General features: G+C 47.7%; 1 pseudogene; it reads left to right on the forward strand.

Annotated features, from left to right (window-relative positions):
• LOC147666676 (uncharacterized) overlaps window positions 1-5,775 on the forward strand; it is a 132,479-nt pseudogene extending 126,704 nt beyond the window's left edge.
• Window positions 5,776-6,000: the final 225 nt, after the last annotated feature.

Genomic DNA, 6,000 nt, shown 5'->3' on the forward strand with positions numbered 1-6,000 from the left:
CCTTGAACATCCTCAACGACTGGAACCCAATCTCCACTGAGGACACCATCCGCCTGATGAACTCCATCCACTCAGGATCCCCAACTGACCCATGCCCTCACCACATCTTCAACAAAGCAGACTCCATCATAGCACCACACCTCCGAGATGTCATCAACTGCTCCCTCAACACCGCCACCTTCCCTGAAAGCTGGAAACACACAGAACTCAGTGCCCTTCTGAAAAAACCCACTGCTGACCCCACCGAACTAAAAAACTACCGCCCCATCTCGCTTCTTCCATTCCCGGCCAAAGTCATCGAGAAAGCCGTCAACAACCAGCTCGCCGCCTTCCTCGAAACCAACAAATCCCTCGACTCCTCACAGTCCGGCTTCCGAGCCAAACACAGCACGGAGACCGCCCTCATCGCCGCAACAGACGACATTCGAACTCTCCTGGACAATGGAGACACAGTCGCCCTCATCCTCCTCGACCTCTCCGCAGCCTTCGACACAGTCTGCCACAACACCCTTCTACAGCGTCTCAGAAACATCGGTATCCAAGGAAAAGCACTGGAATGGATCACCTCGTTCCTCACCGGAAGAACCCAGCGAGTCCGCCTCCCACCATTCAAGTCAGAGGCCACTGAAGTCATCTGCGGCGTGCCACAAGGATCGTCACTCAGCCCCACCCTCTTCAACGTATACATGAGCCCCCTTGCGACCATCGCTCGCCAGCACAATCTCAACATCATCTCCTACGCTGACGACACTCAACTGATCCTCTCACTCACCAAAGACCCTAACACGGCCAAAATCAACTTACACGAAGGAATGAAAGAAGTAGCCGAGTGGATGAAGCACAGCCGTCTGAAACTAAACTCAGACAAAACAGAAGTCCTCATCTTAGGCACCTCCCCCTCCGCCGGGGATGACTCTTGGTGGCCAGAGGCCCTTGGTAAAGCACCCATCCCGACGGATCACGCACGGAACCTGGGCGTCATCCTGGACTCCTCACTCTCGATGACCAGACAAGTCAACGCCGTTTCATCATCTTGCTTCAACATTCTTCGCATGCTCAAAAAAACATTTCGCTGGATCCCCACCGAAACTAGAAAAACGGTCACCCACGCACTGGTCACGAGCCGCCTGGACTACGGAAACACCCTATACGCCGGTACCACCGCAAAACTCCAGAAAAAACTCCAACGCATCCAGAACGCTTCAGCCAGGCTCATACTAGACATCCCGCGTAAAGAACACATCTCTGGTCATCTGAAAAACCTCCACTGGCTCCCCGTAAATAAGAGGATTACTTTCCGCCTCCTAACCCACGCACACAAAGCACTTTACGAACTTGGACCCGAATGCCTCAACACACGACTGTCCTTCTACACCCCCTCCCGTCAGCTACGATCCTCCAACCAAGCCCTTGCCACTGTACCTCGCATCAACAAAACCACCATGGGAGGTAGATCCTTCTCCTACCTAGCAGCTAAAACCTGGAACTCACTTCCCACTAACCTTCGCCTTACTCAGAACCACCTAGCATTCAGAAAGCAACTTAAAACTTGGATATTCGACAAGTAATTCCCCACCCTTCATCAAGCGCCTTGAGACCCTATGGGTATGTAGCGCGCTATACAAATCTCCTGACTTGACTTGACTTGTTGTGGACTGGTAACCTCCGGTTTAGTCTTCCTCGTTTCCATAGAAGCTCAACTATGAACTCAGTGAGAAAAAAAAAAGGAATCAATGAGGAGCACTTGTGGATCTAGTCAGAGGTATGAGCAGGACCACTGGAATTATGCAACTGTTTGGCTGCACCGACTTTCGCACAATTATACATATTCCGCATTAGCCACATAATCTACCGTCTGCTCCCTAATCTGCAGATTTGAACACAAAAAACCTTGTTTCTAGCTCAAACAGCACAAATGTTACCACAAATGAAGCTACAAGTGTTAAAGCGTGTTGGAAGACCCTTTGCAAACCTAGAATGGTCACCTGTTACTTATTGCTAAATGTAGGTGTTAAATTGGCACTAATGGTGGGCAAGCCACTCTTGCCTCTTTCTGTACCTCTGTTGCCTCTGTCTGCACTTCTTTTGCCTCTTTCTGCACCCCTCTTGCTTCTTGCTGCCCCTCTGTTGCTTCGTTCTGCACCCCTATTGCCTCTTTCTGGACCTCTCTTTCTTCTTTTTGCACTCCACTGGCCTCTTGCGGCACCTCTGTTGCTTTTTTCTGCAGATCTCTTGCCTCTTTCTGTACCTCTCTTGCCTCTTTCTGCACCCCTGTTCCTTCTTTCTGCACCTTTCATGCCCGTTTCTGCACCTCTCTTGCCTCTTTCTGTACCTCTGTTGCTTTTTTCTGCACTTCTCTTGCTCTTTCTGCACCCTTCGTGCCTCTTTCTGTATCCTCTTGCCTCTTTGTGCACCTCTCCTACCTCTTTCTGTGCTCATCTTGTCTCTTTTTGCACCTCTGTTGGTGCTTTCTGAACTGCTCTTGCTTCTTTCTGCACTTTTTTTGCAAATGTCAGCCTCCCTCGTGCCTTTTTCTGCACCCTTATTTGCTATTTCTCCGCTTCTCTTGCTTATTTCTGTACTTCTTTCTTCTTTCTTCACTGCTCTTGCTTCTTTCTGCACCTCTCTGGCATATTTCCGTACCCCTCTTACCTCTTTCTGCACCCCATTCCCTCTTTCTGTATCTTTCTTGCCTGTTTCTGCGCCTCGCTTGCTTCTTGCTGCACCTCTGTTGCTTCTTTCTGCACTTCTCTTGCTTCTTTCTGCACCCCTTTTCCCTCTTTCTGTACTCCATTTGCTTCATTTCGCACCTCTCCTGCCTCTTTCTGGACTCTTCTTGCCTCTTTCTGCATTTCGGTTGGTTCTTTTGTGCTGCTCTTGCTTCTTTCTACACCTCTCTTGCACATTTCTGCACCCCCTTGCCTTGTTCGGCACTTGTCGTTTCAACTTTCTGCAACTCTCTTGCCTCTGTCTGCACACCTGTTCCCTCTTTCTGCACCTTTTTCCTGTTTCTGCAACTTTTTTGCCTCTTTCTTCACTTCTCTTGCCTCCTTCTGTACCCCTGTTGCTTCTTTCTGCACTCGTCTTCCCTCTTTCTGCACCTCTCTTGGTTCTTTCTACACCCTTCTTCCTTTTCTTGTGTCCCTCTTGCCTCTTTCTGCAGATCTCTTGTCATTTTCTGTACCGCTGTTGCCTCTTTCTGTGCCTCACTTGCCTCTTTCTGCACTTCTCTTTCTTCTTTTTACACCTTTGTTGCTTTTTTCAGCAATTCTTTTGCCTCTTTCTGCACTTCTCTTGCTTGTTTCTGCACCTCTCTTGCGTCTTTCTGCACCTCCGTTGCCTCTTTCTGCACCTCACTTGCTTCTTTCTGAACCCCTCTTGCCTCTTTCTGTACCCTTCCTTCCTCTTTCTACACCTTTCCTGCCTGTTTCTGCACCTCTCTCGCCTCTTTCTGTACCTCTGTTGCTTTTTTCTGAACTTCTCTTGCCTCTTTCTGCACCCTTTGCGTCTCTTTCAGCACCTCTGTTGCATCTTTCTGCACTTCTCTTCCTTCTTTCTGCACCCCTGCTGCCTCTTTCTGCACCACTCTTGCCTCTTTTTGCTCCTCTGTTGGTTCTTTCTGCACTGCTCTTGCTTCTTTCTGCACCTCTGTTGCCTTTTTCTGCACCTCATTTGCTTTTTTCAGCAATTCTCCTGCTTCTTTCTGCACTTCCCTTGTTGTCTTCTGTACCTCTCTTGCGTCTTTCTGCACCTCTGTTGCCTCTTTCTGTACCTCATTTGCTTCTTTCTGCATCCCTCTTGCTTCTTTCTGCACCCCTTGGGCCTCTTTTTGCACCCCTGTTCCCTCTTTCTGTACCTTTCCTGCCTGTTTCTGCACCTCTCTTGCCCTTTTCTGTACCTCTGTTGCTTCTTTCTGCACTTCTCTTGCTCTTTCTGCACCCTTCGCGCCTCTAGTAATCTTATTCAAAAGTGTAAAAGTACTCACAAGTGTAAGTTACCTTTGTGAATTAGGCTGTATATCTCTGACTCCAGTTGCGGCAGACTCGGGAGTTTTATGGAGTGATTTTAAAAAAGCACAAGCAGAGTCAAACACTGAAATGAGCATGTGGCTTTGTTTAGAAGGGGTTGGTTGATGTGCAACGGAGGGTTGGCAGCCCAAGTGGGTTGGGCTTGGTTTGTCTGAGTGGTTTGTTCTGTCTTCACATTAGAGGGCAGTAATGTTTTGCTCGAGGTGTCCTATTTAGGAGTCTCATTGTGCTTGCATGTCACAAGGTGGGAAAGGCTTCCTCTGGGTGGCCTGTTCGATTGGCTTGTTCTGCAGTTCTGCAGCTTAGGTGGCGGCAGTGGTTCTCTCTGGGTGGCTCGTTCAGTCTGCATGTTATAAGGAGGCACAGGCTCTCCCTGGAAGGTTCATTCAGTAGGTCTGCATGTTACAAGGTGGCGATGGTTCTCTCGGGGTGGCTCGTTCTTCCTACACATTACAAGGTGGCAGTGGACCTCTCTCGGCACCTATGTAGGTGCTTAGTTCTGCAGGTCTGCATATGTTAGGAGATGTCAATAGCTCTCTCTGGATGGCTTGTCTGACTGGCTTCCTGTCGCTCCACGTTAAAAGGTGGCAGTGGCTCTCTGGCTGATCTGTCTCAGTGGTTCCTTCTGCAAGTCTGCACATGTGAGAAAGTGGTGATGGTTCACTCCTATTAGCCTGTCTGGGTAGTTTGTTCTGTCTGCTCAAGTTAGGCTCATTCTGTAGCTTTCGTGGATGGCTTCATTGAGAGCTGAACTCTTACCCATTTCCCTGCTTCTTTTCACAGTCTATGTCTGCCTGCAGGCAAAGTATTGTCCTCTCTCTGGCCCCATGCTGTTATTGTCTCAACATAAAGAATGCCTAATGTCTTCGCTGCTTACCCTTACAACTCTTTAATCAGTCAGCCAGTCGTGATTCTACCACCTGGTACCCATGGTCCAGCCACAAAGTGCTTGGTTGTGTATACAGAGCTTGCGCTCTTACTGCCTATCGATACACTCCTGCTGTGGAAATGATTGATGCACCATTTCCCTTCCAGAAAGCTAACATTCATTTATTTCAATCTTACAGGAAATGGATCGATGAAGAGCAACATGAGTACCTCTTTTCAATATCATGAAAAACCTGGAATTTTCAAATCTGTGGCACAAAAGAGGAAAGTAAACATGGTCCAGAACATTTCTGAGATAAGACATTCCAATAGCCAGATGCCACCAGCGAGTACTCAAGAACAAGGAGGAGAGAAAAGTGCAGATTGGCCAAGAGCTTGCAGTGCTCTGCAGAAGTCGACACCCTACGAGTGGAGATTAGACAAGAGCTGTGAGAGTACAGTGAAAAACAACAGTGTTCTCTGTGAATCAACCACACCGCAAAGTAGCAAACTATACACACATGCTGACAGTGAGCAAACCAGCCCGAAGAGCTGCTATGTACAATATCATCAAGAACTCAACTTACAAGGAAGATATGCATGTACAGAATGTGGTAAAAGCTTTGGAGCGATGTCAAGTTTGCTCATACATAGGAGAATACATACAGGGGAGAGACCTTATCATTGTACCGTGTGTGGAAAAAGCTTCAATCAAATAAGAGCTTTAAATAGGCACCAAAAAATGCACACAGGAGAAAGACTGCATCGGTGCACTGTATGCGGAAAAGGATTCAACCGAAAGGACTACCTGCAGGTCCACAAGAAAATACACCCAAACATGGTAGACAATTGTGAGTTCCATCTAGTGGAAATTATGTAAATACCAAAGTGTGGACCATGAGCGAATATGGGAGCACATGGAGTTGTTATCGTCCTTTTACCAATGCATAGAAAAGAGAGTTATAAGAGACATCCAGATAGAATTAAAGACAACTACACATATATGGCTCAGAAGAAGAAATGGTATTGCAATTGATTGTCAAGTCTTCCCCACAAATAGTGAGAGGAATAAGGATGGCCAGTGATGATTGCAGCATCTGGTCTA

Source organism: Lissotriton vulgaris, unplaced genomic scaffold (genome assembly GCF_964263255.1).
Source record: "Lissotriton vulgaris unplaced genomic scaffold, aLisVul1.2 SCAFFOLD_1845, whole genome shotgun sequence".
Classification (NCBI taxonomy): domain Eukaryota; kingdom Metazoa; phylum Chordata; class Amphibia; order Caudata; family Salamandridae; genus Lissotriton; species Lissotriton vulgaris.